General features: G+C 42.2%; 1 protein-coding gene across 1 annotated transcript in view; it reads left to right on the top strand.

Annotated features, from left to right (window-relative positions):
- ADAP1 (ArfGAP with dual PH domains 1) overlaps positions 1–19,545 on the top strand; it is a 115,486-nt gene that overhangs the window by 33,790 nt on the left and 62,151 nt on the right. The window lies entirely within an intron of this gene.

The raw sequence follows: 19,545 nt of genomic DNA, 5'->3' as shown, positions 1-19,545 counted from the left end.
TGCCAAGTTGACTGTTGTTTTTAACAAAAGAAATCAGAGGGTTATCCTTTAGAATTATCACAATGATAGCTAAGCCATCTGATTTGATTCAAAAGACGTGTGGATCCTTCCTACCTCCCCATTAACTTCAGGCCAGGAGGTTATTACTTATGTATATAGGGACTGATCCTTCTCCCATTGCAGTCAATGGCAAAACACCCATTGTCTTCAATGGAGCAGGGGCAAGTCCATGGCATAGCAAGTGTACTGTTGAAAAGGCTTCCCATGCAGCCATCAAAGTCTCTCTTCCAAATAGTTCAAATCCGTGCATGCAATACAATATAGCGAGGAACCGTGGTGGCTGTAGATAGATTGACTTGTGGAACAGATGGATCTTCAGAAGAGTTTGTTGGGGATCTTTTTAAGTGGAAGTTTGAGGTTTGGCGAACGTTACTTTTGAGGCTGTTGTGGGTGACGTGAAAGAAGACATAAAATTGGCTGGTTTCCTGTTCTTTTCTTTTCACCAGATGAAGGTGGCATTGAATTTATTCTGCATTTATATTGTACTGTTTTTTGTATTTTTACACCAGCTATGTGCATGGATGGCGCCGGAATAATTTTATTAACGAGGACCTTGTTAGTGACGAAAAGATTAAAATATTAATTTAGTGCTGCTTGTGGAGCCTAATAATAAGCAGGTAGCACCAGTGGTTTGCTGCTAATTGAACCATAATTAAAATCTGACCTCGTATATACCCAGTTTATGGTCAAAGAATTTCTGCTAGGCCATTTCATGTTTATATGTCACTACATATAATGTACATATTAGAGAGAGAGAGTGTGTGTGAATATATGTATGTATGCATAAAAGTGGTGTATTTGAGATTTTCAAAGCTGCCTAGCAGATTTATATACAGTCTGTTAATTTTAATGGATGGTGTGTATATATCCATTAAAATGGATCTCTCTATATAAATCCCCAAGACAACTTTACTGTGCACCAAATATTAATCTTTAGTGTTAAGGCACTTTAATTACATGCCTAACTTCAAACGTGTGAGTAATTCCATTAACTTCCATAAAATGACTGGGGTTTAAAGTTAAGCATGTGCATCAGTGCTTTGCTTTGGATTGGGGCCTACGTGTTTTGAGAGTTCTAAACAGATATTGTAGCAAGGATTCAAACAGGAGTTAATTTTAGCGGCATATTTTACAGGCGTTGTCTGATAACTTCATTAGTCAGGAAAAACTATGCATTGTTTAAGCACGTATTGATGCACTCTGGGTTGTTGTTTTTTTTGCTTTTTTTAAAAAGCTTTAATGAAAAATTAAATAAAGAACAAAATAGAATAATGAGACATTTTTAAATGAACACCACAGCCATTTCTGCCAGTCTCTGGAAAAAGGAATGCAACTACATGCATATGTATTGCTTTATGCTTTTAGCTCATCTTTTTTTTTTTTTTTGGGGGGGGGGAGAATTTGTCACAGTTAAGACCTGACACAGGCCCATGTATATTAGCCACAAATGTAATCTAGAAATATTAGCCAAGATCTGCAGCAATGGCCAATGAATGCACAATACAAATCAGCCGTGGGGTTGCAAAAAAAAACTTGTTAGCCACTTTACTGTCCCTCAGTCCTGAGCCAGCTGCATGCCAGTTTGGTCATGTGGCACAAGTTAGAGCAGCCTAAGAGCTCCTCTAATTTACACTGCCTGCAAATGGCTCCAAGATCAACTGCAGTTTGTCAAGACAGAGGAAAGTCCTGACTAGAGATGGCTGAAACTTGGAATATTCAGTTCACGGGAAATTTCAAAATTTGTTCTTGGTCCAAATCAGAATGAAAACAAATATTTTCAAAATTTCCCATGAATCAGAATTTCCAAAAGATTTGAGTTTTGGAAAATGTTCCTTTTGGAATTCCAAAATTTCATTTTAATTTGTTCATTGTTATATTTATAACTTTTTTTACATTATTTCACAACATGGCAGTACTAGTAATGCATAATATGTGCTACTGCTGCTGACTTATCATAATCTGATGTAGTAATTGAAAATAGTCTTTTTATTTGTTAATTTTCAGTCGTTAAGGGCGGTTGCTGCTTAGTACACGTTGAAATATTTTATCTTGTTTTTCTAGATCAAAGTTTCTACTGTCCCTGTTCTTATGAAACAGTTTGACACTTTGTGTCAACGACTCAACAGGAGCCACAAATTATGCACTGCTACTACTGGCGTGCTATGAAATAATGTAAAAATAATTTGAAACTGACGAAAACCCATACGATAAAATTATGAAACAAACTTTTGGAGTTCTGAAATGAACACATTCCCTGGAATGAAAATTGTCCTGAGGAAAAAGCTTTTCGTTTCTGAATATTTCTTCCCGTGAGACTGTTCTTTGAAATCAACACAGTTTCTGAAATGATTTGATTTTGAAGAAAATGTCATTTTTTATCGAAAAAACTGTTTCAGTGCAACACTTCCATCCGGCCCAAGCCCTGACCACATTGCATGCTCCGGCCATACCCCTCCCACCAAATGCCGGGTGAAGTGACTTAGGAACCACAACGCCAGTTTGGTCAATTCCCCCTATGCTGGAACGAGCAGTATGTGGCTGGCTGCCCCATGCTTATGGCTTCTTTGCACTGCAGGAACACATCAGGGGATCTGGGCCGCTGGTGGTCGTTAATGACCTCTGTCCTATACAAAAGGTGTCTTATATCACAACCATGCATAACACATCTCACTGGAGTGTGCATTTTCCCTCTTTTGTGTTCCATGTGAAGTTTCCCCCTTAACACTATGTTTGACGATTTTTCTCACCATGCTGGATTCCCTGGAGAGGCGCTAGATTGCCAGTTTCCAAGTATGAAACATTTTGCTACTAACAGAGACATCAGGCTCCATTTCCTAGTGTTTGCTGGAAGATTTAATTCCATCTTCCAATCCCAGGGGCAACTTTGTGCTCTAATATCTTTGCAATAATTGCATAAAAAATAAGAGAAAGCTCTTCTTTAAGTAGCTCCAAGCAAGGTCCTTTTCCAGCCAGTCTAATAACAAGAAGTATTTTTTGAAGCCCTGATCAGAAATTCAGCTTACTCTGTTTCTGAACAGCCTCTGGGGAGAGATTGTCTAGAGTCTGTAAATGCCAAACAAAAACTACTGCAGCCTGACTGACAGTCACCGCTTAAAGGAGTCTCGGGACTGGAATGTCAGATGTTGCAAGTCAGGACTGAGATGCACAGGGAAGCAGGGACAGAGTCTGCCAGGAGGATGTGAGTAAACCCTACAGCTGCCAGAGAGCAAGAGGAGGAAGGACTCCGGGCTGTGCAGGGAATAAAAGGTTCCATCCCATAGCGGTTTTGCAGAGCACCTGAGCCGGCTGTCATTGGGTCTCTTTGCTAGGTTAGTCTGCCTGGGGGGATAGGAGCGGTGAGGGGGAATTCACTCTTACAGCCGGAGTAAGCTGGGACTTGCACTGCTGCTCTGATTTCATACCCCAAGTGCTATGGGAGCACGTCCCCACCCATCTTACCCCCCCCCAAGGGTCTACTGGCTTCAGAAATCAACATCCAATGTACCTAGTTTAATGTTTATTAAAATAAACCCTTCTTTTTGATTGGGGGAGGGGGAGGGATGAGGTTCGGAATTGGATGTCTTGTCTCTAGCATCTAGCGATAATGGTGCTTTAGGGAAATCGTCATTAGTAATAAATAACAACCTCCAAGTACAGGACTCCTTGTCCGGAATCTGGAGTGTAACCCAAATTCAGATCAATTCAAGCTCCCCCCCCCCCCCCCCCCCCGCCATGCTCCCACTTATGCGTTTATGTTGTGATGCAGCATAACCCCTTTAAGCACCTGTAGGGTTTGCTGGCCAGATCCTGGCCTTCTTCCATGTGTAGGTTGTACTTACTACATTTGGCTCTCTGTCCCCCTCTATAGCTGGCTACGCAGACCTATGGGTCTACTACTGGATTTGAAGTAATACACCTGGGCCTTCTAACGCAGGCAGTAGAGGCTTGTGCTTTTTAGATCCAGAAGCCCTGGGTTCAGTCCCTGCTACCGATGAGCCATCCAGTGACATGGAAGCAACAGTCATTTCCTCCCCCCTGTTCTCCAAAGGGGGATTGCACTGGAAACCCCATGAAGGGAATTTTGCAGAGTTTCTCTCCTGCTCTGTAGCTGTAAGGCCTCATGGTGTTCCCAGCTACATCCGTATCTTTCAGCTCCCATGCTTGGATTCTCCCCCGCCACGCACACACACACTCTGATGGTTTCATTGCTTCAGAAGGACCATCATGAATGGGTATACTAGCCCCATAGATTTTAGAGTGAGGAGTCATTTCGAGTTCAGATGGCGCAGGAAGATTAGCAAAACAGCAATTAAATGCTTCAGTGATCTGCTATGGATACTTAACTGAGTTATACCTTTGATCTGTGGGAGCTGTTTAATTTCAAATGTAGTATTAGAGCTAAATAACTTGTTCCCCCTCGCCAAATTTTGAAGCAGAGAACTATTTGCATCTCAGTAATTTAGATTAATGCTGAAAGTTTGCATTCCTCGGGCAATTGAAACATTAGTGGCACAATGACATATAATGATACTAGTTTTAAAGTGTCTCAGATCGTTGTGTGTGGTTCAGCCTGGCTCAGTTTCTTTTGATAAATGAGCTGATTAAATTACTGTCAGTCTACAGCTCATTATTCCCTTTAACTCAGTTTAATGGAGCATGAGTTTTGTATTTGTTTGGAACTGGGAATGGAGATAATCCCAAACAAAGTATAGGGAAGATCTGGAACCAGAAGTCATCAGAGAGGGTTTTACTTTTCCCTCAATCATTTTGAAAAATTTAACATTTTCCCTTGGAATATCATAGTTAGCTGTCGGCATTTAGGGGAACATTTTCAAAAGTGCCTTAATCCCACTGAAAGCCAAGTCACTTAGGGTACATCTACACTACAGCGGGGAGTCGATTTAAGATACGCAAATTCAGCTACGTGAATAGCGTAGCTGAATTCGACGTATTGCAGCCGACTTACTCCGTTGTGAGGACGGCGGCAAAATCGACTTCTGCCGCTTTTTGTCGGCGGCGCTTACTACCACCTCCGCTGGTGGAGTTAGAGCGCCGATTCGGGGATCGATTGTCGCGTCCCGACGGGACGCGATAAATCGATCCCCGAGAGGTCGATTTCTACCCGCCGATTCAGGCGGGTAGTATAGACCAGACCTTAGGTGCTTAAGGGTAACACTTTCAAAATCAGCTGCATGTATATTTGTGACCGAGGAGAAGTATGGTGAGAGGAGGGAGAGGGTGCCAGCTTCAGGGTTAAAAGTAATACAATATTTTGAAGTGATGAAGGTTGCAGCGCTTTGTGCATGCCGGGCAAAGAGCAGGAGAATGGTGTGGATATATGGCTTGGAGTTGGTGGTGGGTACAAATGGGAAAAGTTAAATGATCTGAAAATGACCAACATTCCAACTGTCCCTTTTATTGTCCCCGGATAAATCCCTTCCAGACCAGTGCTGTGTGTGTGCTGTGTTACTGTGCATGCTGGACCCTAAGACAGGTAAAGGGGATACTCTGGAGGATGCATGTGCAGCTTGTCTTTGTACTTGCTTTAACAGAAGAAAACAAGAAGGGACAGCTGGTGATTCCTCTCTTCAGCGGGTAGTAAGTCACTTGATCCTTGCGAGGAGAAATGACTTGACTTCACTGTTAGGATCTTTAAAGCATCCATTCAAAGGCTTGATATAGTGAGTGCTCTCTCTGAGAGGGCTAATCTGTGTCTTGGGAAGCTAACAGAACTGCCTCTGTATGTGTGTATGCCGAGGAAGGCAGTAACATCTCTCTTTCTCAGCTCTCTCTATTGTCCAGCACATTAATGGGATCCGTGCCTGTACGTACACTATACGTTCACCAGCACAGACAAATGCAACCCACCCTATGGACATCAGTAATTTTATTTAAAATTTTTATTCTATTCCCATAGGACCAAACAAAATGAATCTATTGTCTAACTCAGGGGTAGGCAACCTATGGCACGGGTGCCGGAGGCAGCACGCAAGCTGATTTTTCAGTGGCACTCACACGGCCCTGGCCACAGGTCCGGGGGGGCTCTGCATTTGAATTTAATTTTAAATGAAGTTTCTTAAACATTTTAAAAACCTTATTTACTTTACATACAACAATAGTTTAGTTATATATTATAGACTTATAGAAAGAGACCTTCTAAAAACGTTCAAATGTATTACTCTGGCACGCGAAACCTTAAATGAGAGTGAATAAATGAAGACTCGGCACCCCGCTTCTGAAAGGTTGCCGACCCCGGTCTAACTAAACACTGTCCCCAGCAAACTAGAATGAAATGACTGGCAGCAACTAAACCAGCTTTAAATGTTCCCTCCAGCTTTCACTCTTGTTTCCCTTGTCCTTATCCTATTGCCCTTCTCTGGTGGAAGCAGCCTATCCTTCGCTTCCCTCCCCTCCTCCTCCTGTTTCATCGTCGTCAGGCATCTTATAAAGGCTGAGATTTCTCAAAGATGCCTTAAGGTGAGGTGTCTAACTCCTGTTCGCCGGGGAGATCACAACCGATGCAGTAGAGGTGTTCTGTATGTAGAAGCTACAGTCACTAACTTTCATCTGTTTTGGCAAGATTTAAGATCATCTTACTCTTGGTGGCTGACCCGGCACTGCTGCCGTATAGGACAAGAGGCTATGTTGTCAGGAGTCAAGGCTTGTTGGCGCTCCAGCTGCTTATTATGCATTGGATTTATTTTGCCTTGCGATCGCTCAGCAGGAGATGGCATTATAGACGCTCCGGAATGCTGTAGCCTGGAACATGATAAACTGAGCGGGGCAGATAAATGGATGGAGCATCTATGGGGCAGAATATATATAACGTATCACTGGGCGGAAAAAGCTCTCTATGAATTCTACTGTGTAAAATGGAAGGCTGATTTCAGAAGGCTTCAATTATCCAGGCCCTTGAAACTTACCCCCGATTATCTTCTGGCCTTCATTAAACCATTCATGTCAGGGCTGTCACTTGCTAACTGTCACTGTGGCTGGGTAGCTGCTAAGGTAATGCCCTAATTCTGAGGTCCTGCTGCGGTGTGAGATGTTGTGATGCTTCACAGGTTGTGCTGAGTGTAAGAAGCATTGCATAGTTCTGTCAATGCCTGTGCTTAAATCCTATCGATCTTGTTGCAAGTTGCACATATTACAAAAACCATGGCCGGATAGTATTGTTGTAGCCCAGAAAACTGCCGTGTCCCTGTTGTGAGCTGTACTGTTAGGAACCATTGTTGTAGACCCTTGGAGCACTGTCACTGAAGTGTATTCGTAGCACCACTAGGTGATAACTATGGGCAGTCCGGGCAAATTTGTGTATTAGCTGCACTGGGGGTTGAAGAAAGCTGTAGTGGTTGAGTGGAAATGTGAGGGGAGGAGGGGTTGGTGCAGTACCATCTCCGCTTCTCCCTACATCCTTTGTAAACTTAACCAAGGGAGTGGATGTGCCGAAGGGAAAGAGGGAGCGGGGCAGAACCCATAGCACTCTGTCTCCTCCCGGAGCAGTCCTGGGGCATCCCCAGGCCCCAGGCTAGGTGTAAACTCAGCACAGCTTAGGACAGAACTCCAAGTATTTCGCCTGCCAAAATGATGCTGTTGTAGATGAGAGATCTTCTGCCATCTGCTGGTGTAAATGTGGTTGGGCTAAATTAGTGAATACAAGTACCTTGCATCATATTCGTATGTGGCAGGTAACGGGTACCAAGGACACGATGTGTGTGTGTGTGTGTGTGTGTGTGTGTGTGTGTGTGTGTGTGTGTGTGTGTGTAAAACAATCTCTGTGGAGAGTGGGAGAAGAAGGATTTCCCAGTGGTCACAGCCCTAGCCTGGGTTGTAGGAGATCCAGATCCAGTTCCCTGCTCCATCACAGACTTCCTGTGTGACCTGGGACAGTCCTTTAGTCTCTCTGTGCCTCAGTTCCCCCTCTGTAACATGGCTGTAATAACACTGCCCTGCCTCACAATTAAGTATATTAAAGACTGAGAGCTGCTATTAAAGACTGGGGTACCATAGAGTGAGTGCCAACAAGGAGAGGGGGACATTTTAAATATTACATACCCTATTACCAGCCAAAGGCATATGCATAGTAATTGGATCACATACTGCTCTCAGTTAAACTGGTGTAAATCCGGAGTAACTTCATTGACTTACACTGGTGTAAGAGAGAGAAGAATCTGGCTCATTGTTCTTAAAGGGCCAGAGTTCAGGGTATAGGAAGGAGAAAACCCATTGGTGAGCTACAGACATGGGAGAAATGTGGACTGTGCAACAGTTTATCTGGTGTAGAGCTTTCTTATTTAATAAATCATTAACACAATTCTAGAAAGTGACGTGTGTGTTTTAAATCAGAGAGTGCAAGTGCTTTTAAATACAACACAAACTGACAGTAAAACAGCATCGTCTAATGAAAAGTTCAGCCTTCTGCAATTTTGCTATGGAATTTAATGCAGTGCTACTTTCTTGTATTTTTTTTTAATCCTATAAATCACATTGATGTTAATTCCCATACGCCCTTTACCAGGTTACAGAAGAACAATCAATGACAGGAGAGGATTTAGTGGCAGGAAAGGTGGATAAATGCACTGCTACCAAACCTGTGTGCTGGCGTGAAATCGCTCTAACAGAATAAGAAAACAGTGGGCTTCCCTTAATCACTCCCTTCATTGTTACTAAGGATCCATAATGAGACATTTTGATTTCAAAAAGCTTTAGTCCAGACACTGAATTGTCACAATCATTTGCCAGGGGAGGGGTGTAAAGATCAGTGTCCATCTTTATGTAGAAGTCACCTTTCATTCCTAATAAGCCACCTTGAATCATGGCAGGCCAGATCCTCAGCTGGTGTAAATCCAGATAGCGCCCTTAAAATCTATGGGGCTACTTGGATTGATGCCAGCAGAGGATCTGAAATGGGACCTTTAAGGTGGAAGCCAGAGCAGGTGGATGTGCATGTGACTAGACACATATAGGATGATATTATATAATGTGGAGGAGGTGTTTATAGCATGGGCCAATTTTTACTCTATTCAAGCCTATTGAAGGCAATGAGTGGGTGGAAACGAAGGCAATGTTTAGCTACATATATGTATGCATGTCCATAACACTTTTCTCAAATGCTATCTAGAATAATAGCGTATAAGTTAGTCCATATTGTTGGCTATATGAATATGATATTAATGTAGAATTTTGGCAATATTACAACACCCCGAAATACCAGCAAAATCTGTTACTCTGTACTGGAAATATTGTCTGTTTTCTGCCCAAAAAGATTTTCATGTGACTTGGGAAACGCAGCTGGAATTCTTTCTCATCTGCACTTGAATTTGAAGGAGCCTTTGCTGGAAAGGAAATAACGAAAATGCATGAGACATAAATACACTCCTCTTGGCTATGAGAAAGATGCTCTTATTAGCTCTGTCTGACCTGCTGAGACACGGTGCAGTTTATTTTGGGCCTGATCAGACAAAGTGGTGAGCAGCACAGCAGCTAAACCCCAATTATTTTAACTGACAGGTCCAAGACAGAGGATGAGGTCTGACTGCGACTAGCTAGCGAAAGCGCTAAGTGTCTGAGCAACACATCGTCTCTAACACACTGCAGCCTTGTATTTTTGTTATATTACACACAGCCTCAAAACCGAAGCTCCTCTCTCCTCCTACTTTAGCTTCTCAAGCCGTGTGTGAAGCTGAGCTGAAGCAAAAGAACAAACAAGCCCTAGTGATAATCTAACGAGGGCAAAGCTTACTGCTCATCAGACACAGCCCATAACACAAGATGGGCTATGTTAACCAACCAGCGCAAAGAAAATACAGCACAAGCTGGGAGGCACAAAGTCATTTGTCTAAATGTGAACGCCCAGGGTTCTTAAGCAAAGGGAGCTTGCAGTGCTATCCGAACCAGCGCCATCCGTCTTGGCAATGCAAAGGTTTGTGCAGTACAGTGCGAAAAACATGCATAACGCCTCACTCTTGCAATTGTCCCTAAAGCCCAGCAGCGGAAACGTTAGAGTAAGAAGCATGGTAATAGATGAGGGCAGTAGACAAAGAGATGAGTTGTTGGTAAGAGCCAGTGTCAGTGTGTGGAGTTAGATGGTAGCTGCGGGTGGCAGAGAAGAGCTGGTTGTGAGCTGTGATTTTGAAAAAGGACGAGGAAGCAGAGAGGACTGAGGTGGAAAGACTGTTAGGGCGGGTACTGCAGGGAGGTAGGCACTGACCTCCAAAGGAAAAGGAGGACTGAGATGAGGCTAGAAGTAGAGTGGGATGGTCATTTTTGGATGACATTTTTTCATTGGAAAATGCCAGTTGATCAAAACTGACCCTGTTCACAGGAAAGGGCCAGTTTTGACAAATTTCTTTGTTTACAAAAATGTTTCAAAATTGTCAAAATGTCCCATTTCAACACTTTCAAAATGAAAAAGTTCTATTTTAGGGGTTGAAATTACTTCATTTTGAAATGTAGGTTTTAATTTATAGTATTTAAAAAAAGACAAAGGGGATAAAAATGTAAAAGGTCAAAATCAAACTGAGACATCTTGAAATTATCTAAACGAAACATTGCGCTTGAGCCAATCTGCAATAATTTTTGGAGTTTTAAGATTTTGACTTTTTGGGTTGGGGGAAAAATTTAAAATCTCAAATCACAAAATCAAATCGCAATGCAGGAAAAACATTTCCTGCCCACCTCTAGGTAGAAGATGGGGGCAGACTGGGGTTGTGTCTCCAGATGTACTTTACAAGTACGGGACATAGCAGGCAAGAAGGTAATCAGAATAATGGAACTTTAAGGATTATGAAGCAGCTGTTTTCAGGAATGCTGAGATTTGTGCCCAACTTGTTAGTGACATATATCATGTATTTTTAGCCCTGGTGGTTTCATGAAATTGTCACTGGACTGATCACTGGTCATAAAGAACAGGCCATGCTTTCAGCACAAGGGGCAGTAAGGACCCCGCGATACCACCAGGTAGCAGAGTTTCTAGTTGGAATTGATGCCCAGAGGGGTAGGGAGGTGGCTGCAGAATAGGCTACCTAAGTCAGTGATGTTCTTGGGTGGATGAGCTCTGCTTAGGACTGAAAGCTGCAAGCTGAGATGAATAGTGTGTTGTCATACAGTCAGCAAGTTTTTATATTGCAACCCACAGGGGGAAAGTAGCGAGAGAGAGGAAAATCCATACCCCAGCTAGGGAGATATTGAACAGAGAAGAGAGAACACAGAGCTTGGAGGGAAGGAATTTTCTCCAATGTTTTTCGTTCTCTCTCAATGCAGTTCCTTTGGCAGGAGGGAGGAAGGTCAAAGCAAAAAAGAAAATGATGCTTGGGAAAAGGTCTTTATGAAAGAGGCAGCTGCAAAGTCTCAATTATGGACCCTCGAACAGTGTCAAGCGTAGAAGCCATTTGTGCATTCTGGTTTCTGCAGTAGATGCTGGAAGTAGCAAATTGTTCCACACTGTACTAGCCCCGTACACTGGTTGTGAGGATTTGTGGCAGAAAGCATGCAAGCGTAGTGCACAAGATCTTGAACAATTGCTTGTGAAATAACTCTATGTGCAGAAGCAAAGGAATGTGCTGTTCACAGGGGAGAGCGTTGAGTGGTTAGCGCTCAGAATTAGCACCCTGGGTTCTGGTCCTTGACCTATCCCTGTCTGGCTATTGAGTCTGAACAGGACGCTTATGTGCCTGTATGTCCAGTTTATCCATTTGTAGAGTCCTACTTTCTCTCCCCTGCACAAATGTTGTTATGCAGAATTAATGTTTGCAAAGCACTGTGGGTTCCTAAGATGAAAAGTGTTACATAGATAAGTGCAAAGAAATTGGTGGTGGTATTTTCTGATTGTAGCTAGCTTCCCTGCAGAAAGGTACATTAAAATAGCATCCATGTTGTGAGAAATTCTAGTCCCTGGGTTTTTCCTATGAATGTGTACAGGGCCGGCTCTGGCTTTTTGGCAGCCCCAAGCAAGCAAAAAAAACACAACAAGAATCTGAGGCGCGGCCGGAGCGCGGGTGCAGGGGGACCAGCTGGCGGGGGGGGGGAGGAGGAGGGAGTGGGCGGGAGAGAGAGAGAAGGGGGCAGCCAGGGATACAGCAGGGCCACTGCCACGTAGCCCCTCCCGCTGCGCCGCCGCCTGCCGCGAGGGCTCCGCTCCGGTCGGCGGGGAGAGAAGGAAGAGGACTGCCCTGCAGGGGGCTCTGGTTCTCCGCGCCGCCGCCCCCTACAGGGCGGCCGGAGCGGAACCAAAAAAAAAAAGCGGCCGTGCCGCCTTAGGATTAGGCGGAATGCCACCTCGAACAATCTGCCGCCCCAAGCACCAGCTTGCTCAGCCCTGAATGTGTATCCTGGCTTCTGTTTTCTTTCTATGTTTAATCAAAGATTTCCCTTTTCTGAATCTTTCTGCTAATATGGTGCCTGAATGATATGCACTGAAGGGCTTGATTCAGTTTGTGGAGAACTCCTGCGTTTTGGATGCAAGTATTTTCAGTGAAAGTGAAATGTACAGGGAAGTAAAGAGTTGGTTGCATTAGTGGCTCTGTAATAGACAGGTAGCATTTCTAAAGCTCTGATGTTCATACTCAGACACTTTGGGGAGGGTGAGGTGACAAGGAAAAATACAGTATGGTTTCAAAAGGGAAATTTGCAAAACATTGTGGGTAATGCTATTCTAATTAAGGCAATGGAGGTGGTAAAGATATATATATATATCTTATATATATATATAATACACACACACACACACACACACAACTTACTTATTTCAAAGCAATAAATTGTGACTATATGGTACCTGTGTATCCTGTCAAAGCTGGAAGAGAAACCACAAGCACAGGTCTCACTTTTCTCAAGGCTCTGCAGAGAGGCGCAGCTGTTACTCCAATAAGCTGACACTTTTCTGGCTGAGACCACAGCTGCATCGTGGTGATAAGAGTCAAGAAGTGTGTCAGGAGTTGCTATGTTAATTCAGTCAGGGCCTAGGCTCGCATCTGTTGCCGTTGGTAGGGAGCAGTTCTTAGCATTGCTGTCCTCATGGCCAGACTGCTATCCGCCATAATGCATGTGCTTTGCAATCTTACAATAAAAGTGTTAAACTATAATACCCAGAGCATTTGTAGCACCTTTCATCCAAGGATCTCAAAGTGCTTTATAGACACCAGTTATTTCACGAGGGCCTGATCTTCAAAGGTGCTGAGCACCCACAACTCCAGTTGAAGCCAATGGAAGCCGTGGTTACTCAATGTATCCAAAATCTGGCTCTAAGCCTCACGTCACCCTTGTAAGGTGGCTGTTCCCATTTTACAGATGGATAAATTGAGGCAGACAGACTGAACTTAAGTGGCTTGCCCAAGGTTACTCAGTGAGCTAGGGATGGAGCTGGGGTTAAAATACAGGGCTCCTGTCATCTAGTCCTTTGCTCTAGAGACTACACAACACTCTTTCCAGACCTTAATTTAGATCTTGATTCTTCTGTTCCTCTGCCTGTCTACAGCTGTTTATTCTGAATTGTGTGAAACTTCCAGTGTAAAGGATAGGGGATCATAAACAGTTCTTACCCCTTGTGGCCTTTGGAGTGAAATGTTCCAAGCAGGAGATTGGAGCTTTTAGAAATAAACAAATGGCAAGAGATGGACGTGGCCTGCCTCGTGAATAGCAATTCTGTGAATAGCAGTTCACGTTTCTGTGAATAGCAATTCACTGCTGCAGTTAAAGACTTGTCTAAAAGCCACCTCTAAAGTGCTGCTCAGAATATCACAGTGACATTTCTGTTCCCCACAAAATGCTCCCTAGTGGCAGGATGGAGCTTGTTAGTCTGGTATTTGCTGGGCTCTGCGTTGGCCATAATCAAGTTTATCAAGCATTATGACCCTCCAAATAGTTCATCTTTTTGGTGTGGCATCTGCTCCAGATAAAGGTCCAGATTCTCAACATAGCTCCATTGAAACCAGCAAGTAGATTTAAGCTAGTTGGCAATCTAGAAACCAAGAAGATCAGTAGTCTCTCCACTTACCAAATGTGTTTGTTTTCACAACACCGTGTCAGCTTCTGTCTACAGCTGCATTCCCTTGCACAGTCCCTAATGACACATGATCAAATGGTGATAGGGAAACCCAAGGAGCTATGTTATATGTAGTTCACTAGGCTGCTTTGTGAAATGAAACCACCTATTCTCAAGTGGCTTGAAGGAGTGTGGGTGTTATCTGCCGAGCATCTCTACTGTGGTCATTAAGCTAGATGTGTTAAAACAACACAGCCTGCTGCTCAGAAACTACACTCTTGCAAAACTGCCAGCAGCTGGAGAGGAGACTCCTTTTAGCATGGTTTCTTTTTTAATGTTGGCTGGTCCAAATCGCATCATCTATCTTACCTATTTTTTCCTAGAGGACAAACACAACTTCGCAAACATAGTCTGCCAAAATTGGCCTGTAGGGCCAGATCCTCAGCTGACATAAATGGGAGCATCTCCATCAACTTCAGTGAAGCTTTGCTGATTTACACCATACAGTTGCAGTGATTTCCTCTTCTCATAGTAAGTTTATTATTACTGATACATATAAGCACATATAAGGCCCAGACCCATTGTGCTAGGCATTGTACAGAACACAAAGATGCTTACAATCTCAATACAAGGCAAGAGAGAACAAGTGGACTTACAACACATGGGAAACCAACATACAGATATCCCATTAAGGACCCAGTTCAGCCAGGTACTTAAGCATGTGCTTAACTTAAACATGTGAGCTGTCCCATTGACCTACTGCACTGAAGCCATGCTGTGCCCCTTCTATAAAACTGGTGTGGACCCACATCACACTTCTTCTGAGCTTCTCTAATATATCAACATTGTTTTTTATGGTGGGGAGCAAACTATGGCCTTACCAAGTCCGTGCTCTGCATAAAATATTTCCAGATTCAGGGCCTGATCCAGCTCCCACAAAAGTAAATTAAGTGACCTCTGTTGCATTCAGTGGACATTGGCTCAGTCTTGTGATGCAGAGATCAGTCTTTTATCAAAGCAGAGAGAAGTACAACATCTGCTTGGGGTGGGAAACAGAAAAGACTAGGGTTGTCAAGCGATTAAAAAAATTAATCGTGATTAATTGTGGGATTAAAAAAATTAATTGCCCGATTAATCGCACTGTTAATAATAGAATACCATTTATTTAAATATTTGTGGATGTTTTCTACATTTTCAAATATATTGATTTCAATTGCAACACAGAATACAAAGTGTACCGTGCTCACTTTATATTTATTTTTGATTACAAATATTTGCACTGTAAAAAACAAAAGAAATAGAATATTTCAATTCACCTAATACAAGTACTGTAGTGCAATGTCTTTATAATGAAAGCTGAACTTACAAATGTAGAATTATGTACAAAAAATAACTGCATTCAAAAACAGAACCATGAAAACTTTAGAGCCTACAAGTCCACTCAGTCCTACTTCAGCCAATCACTCAGACAAACAAGTTTGGTTACAATTTGCCACCCATGTCTTGTTTACAATGTCACCTGAAAGTGAGAACAGGTGGTCGCATGGCACTGTTGTAGCTGGCATCGCAAGATATTTATGTGCCAGATGCACTAAAGATTCATATGTCCCTTCATGCTTCAACCACCATTCCAGAAGACGTGCATCCATGCTGATGATGGGTTCTGCTTGATACCGATCCAAAGCAGAGCGGACCGACGCATGTTCATTTTCATCATCTGAGTCAGATGTCATCAGCAGAAGATTGCATTTCTTTTTTGATGGGTCGGGTTCTGTAGTTTCTGCATCGGAGTGTTGCTCTTTTAAGACCTCTGAAAGCATTCTCCACACCTTGTCCCTCTCAGATTTTGGAAGGCACTTCAGATTCTTAAACCTTGGGTTGAGTGCTGTAGCTATCCTTAGAAATCTCACATTGGTACCTTCTTTGAATTTTGTCAAATCTGCTGTTAAAGTGTTCTTAAAACGAACATCTGCTGGGTCATCATCTGAGACTGCTATAACACTGCTCTACAGCCAAAATGCTTCTGAAATAAATGTAGTCAAACTTTACTAATTCTGGGTCACTGAGAACGAAAATGATGCTTAAAATTGTTGATTGGCTCTAGTTTTCAAGATGTGCTATTGGGTCAGTATATACGACCCTTGACTTGGGAATGGCGGAGGATAAGTGAGTTATAAAGGGAAAGGATCTCAATTTAAACCAGAAATGACTAAAATACATCTTTGACTGGATCTATGAATAAATCTATGACTGGGTTTGGACAGTACTTGCTTTTTAGGCAAAACAATGAATGATGCAATCTGAAGCTGGTATTGCGTCATACATGATATGAATTGCATCATGTTATTCCTAGAAGTCATGGATGATGCAATCATAATGAAGCTTACATCACTCTGTTGAACAAATTGCCCTATATCCGCTCTAGAAATCATAGTGTCGTGCTCTCTTATTTGTCAGTGTTTGATTTTGCAAAGGGACACATTTCTGTTTAGCCAAAGTGAGCAGAGATGCCTCGTACTTGTGTGAACAGTGCAGATAACTTCTACTATGTTTGTGGTGAAGTGACTTTTGCATCACAAAAGCACAGTATAACCACTATGGTTAAGAAAGCCTATCACCTTTATTTTGGCTGCAAAATTGGAGATCAGGACAAAAGGTGGGCCCCACACATATGCTGCAACACTTGTGCAACAAATCTTCGCCAGTGGTTGAACAGGAAAAGGAAATCTATGCCTTTTGCAGTGCCAATGATTTGGAGAGAGCCAACAGATCATACCAGCAATTGTTACTTCTGCATGGTGCCTCCAGTTGGGAAAGGTGTGTCAAAGAAGAAAAAGTGGACTGTGCATTATCCAAACATTCCATCAGCTATATGCCCAGTACCCCACGGAGAAGGACTGCCGGTTCCTGATGCACCAGTGACCGTCAAAAGGATCTTGTCCCATTCTTCTTCATGGAAGGTGATCTTGTAGCCTGCATCAACATCGATGGTGTGATGGCAGCCCTCAACATTGTTCACGATCCAGATGAGTGGAGACTGTTCATTGATTCATCGAAGATGAGTCTTAAAGCTGTTTTACTGCATAATGGCAATGTTTTGCCATAAATTCCAGTTGGTCATGCAGTCCATATGAAGGAAACCTATGACAACATGAAACAACTTTTGAGGTGCATAAACTATGACCAACATCAGTGGCAGCTTTGTGGCGATTTGAAGGTTGTGGCTCTCTTGCTTGGTCTGCAGACTGGATACACAAAGTACTGCTGTTTTCTCTGCAAATGGGATAGTCGTGCAAGAGATTCCCACTACTTCAAGAAAGATTGGCCACTCCGACAGTCATTGGAGCCTGGGAGGAAAAGTGTTCAGCATCCACCACTTGTTGAATCAAGAAAGATTTTGTTACCACCCTTACACATCAAGCTGGATCTGATGAAGAACTTTGTCAAGGCCATTGACAAAACACAAGCAGCTTTCAAGTACCTCCGTGGAAAATTTCCAAGGTTAAGTGAAGCTAAGATAAAGGAAGGTGTCTTTGTTGGTCCTCAGATTTGTGAACTTCTTCGAGATGATGCATTTGACCATGCACTGCGTGGCAAGGAAAAGACGGCATGGAAAGCCTTCCAGTTAGTGGCAGTAAATTTTCTCGGAAACAACAAGGCAGACAACTACAGGTTGTTGGTGGAAAACCTCCTTAAGGTATACAAAAGCCTTGGTTGCAACATGTCACTAAAGATACATTTTTTGCACTCTCATCTAGATTTTTTTCCACCGAACTGCGGAGCAGTGAGTGACGAGTAGGGCGAGCAATTTCACCAGGACATTGCAACAATGGAGAAACGCTATCAGGGCAAATGGAGCCCATCAATGCTTGCAGACTATTGCTGGACAGTGACAAGAGATGCTGCATTTAATGAATACAAGAGACAAGCCAAGAAGTGCCGAGTAGACACTGAATAGGACTAAACTATGTACATAATAGTTTTTTGCCTTTTGTTTCATAATAAATTTTATTTATATAACCCTTTTGCTGATTTTTAAAGTGTTACATAAGCAGGACAGGTGAAATATTATCATGTAAAGCAACCATGAACACATGAAAAGACCTAGGTTTACAATTTATGATTAAAACTCTACTATCTACACAATATACATAGACATAAAATTTAAAAACTTAAATATCTTAGAAACAGTAGCCAATCAGTTGTTTTAATTGTCATATTTGAATTCAGCACATCAAAATACATAATAAATAGCACATTTTATCTCTGAAGCAGACGACTTCTCAAAAATTGTAGACCAGTGTACCATGAAATATATGGCAGCATGTGGGTAAAACAGAACAGGAGACATACAATTCTCCCCCAAGGAAGTCAGTCACAAATTTAATTAACGCATTATTTATTTTTAATGAGCATCATCAGCATGAAAGCATGTCCTCTGGAATAGTGGCCGAAGCTTGAATGGGCATATGAATGTTTAGCATATATGGCATGTAAATATCTTGCAATGCCGGCTACAAAAGTGCCATGCAAATGCCTGTTCTCACTTTCTGGTGACATTGTAAATAAGAAACAGTCAGCAGTATCTCCCGTAAATGTAAACAAACTTGTTTGTCTTAGCAATTGGCTGAACAAGAAGTAGGACTGAGTGGACTTGTAGGCTCTAAAGTTTTACATTGTTTTGTTTTTGAGTGCAGTTATGTAACAACAACAAAATCTACATTTATAAGTTGCACTTTCACAATAAAGAGATTGCAACTACAGTACTTGTATGAGGTCAATTGAAAAATAGTATTTTTTGTTTATCATTTTTACAGTGCAAATATTTGTAATAAAAATAATATTAAGAGAGCACTGTACACTTTGTATTCTGTGTTGTAATAGAAATAAATATATCTGAAAATGTAGAAAAACATCCAAAAAAATGTAATACATTTCAATTGGTATTCTGTTGTTTAACGGTGCAATTAATATTTTTTATCATAGTTAATTTTTTTGAGTTAATTGCGTGAGTTAACTGTGATTAATTGAAGCCCTAGAAAAGACCTTAGGTGAAATCCTGATTCTACTGAAGTCAATGGGATTTTTGCCTTGTTACTCACAACATTGACAGGTTTCAGAGTAGCAGCCGTGTTAGTCTGTATCCGCAAAAAGAAGAACAGGAGTACTTGTGGCACCTTAGAGACTAACAAATTTATTAGAGCATAAGCTTTCGTGGACTATGCATCCAAAGAAGTGGGCTGTAGTCCACGAAAGCTTATGCTCTAATAAATTTGTTAGTCTCTAAGGTGCCACAAGTATTCCTGTTCTTCTTTTTACAACATTGACAGTACCTGTTCTGCCCCCAATAAACCCCAACCATCCAAAACAATACAATAAAATGAAACCGAAACCCCTCCTGAAATAAATCACTAACCCACTCCAAATAAATAAAAGTAAATTCATAAAATTAAAAAATCCAAAAACTCTACCCCAAGCAGTGTTTTCACCCCAAAAAGGCAGAA

The sequence above is a fragment of the Malaclemys terrapin genome, chromosome 10 (assembly GCF_027887155.1).
Source record: "Malaclemys terrapin pileata isolate rMalTer1 chromosome 10, rMalTer1.hap1, whole genome shotgun sequence".
Lineage (NCBI taxonomy): Eukaryota > Metazoa > Chordata > Testudines > Emydidae > Malaclemys > Malaclemys terrapin.
The sequence above is the reverse complement of the archived record's forward strand: the minus strand, read 5'-3'. Positions and strand labels throughout refer to the sequence as shown.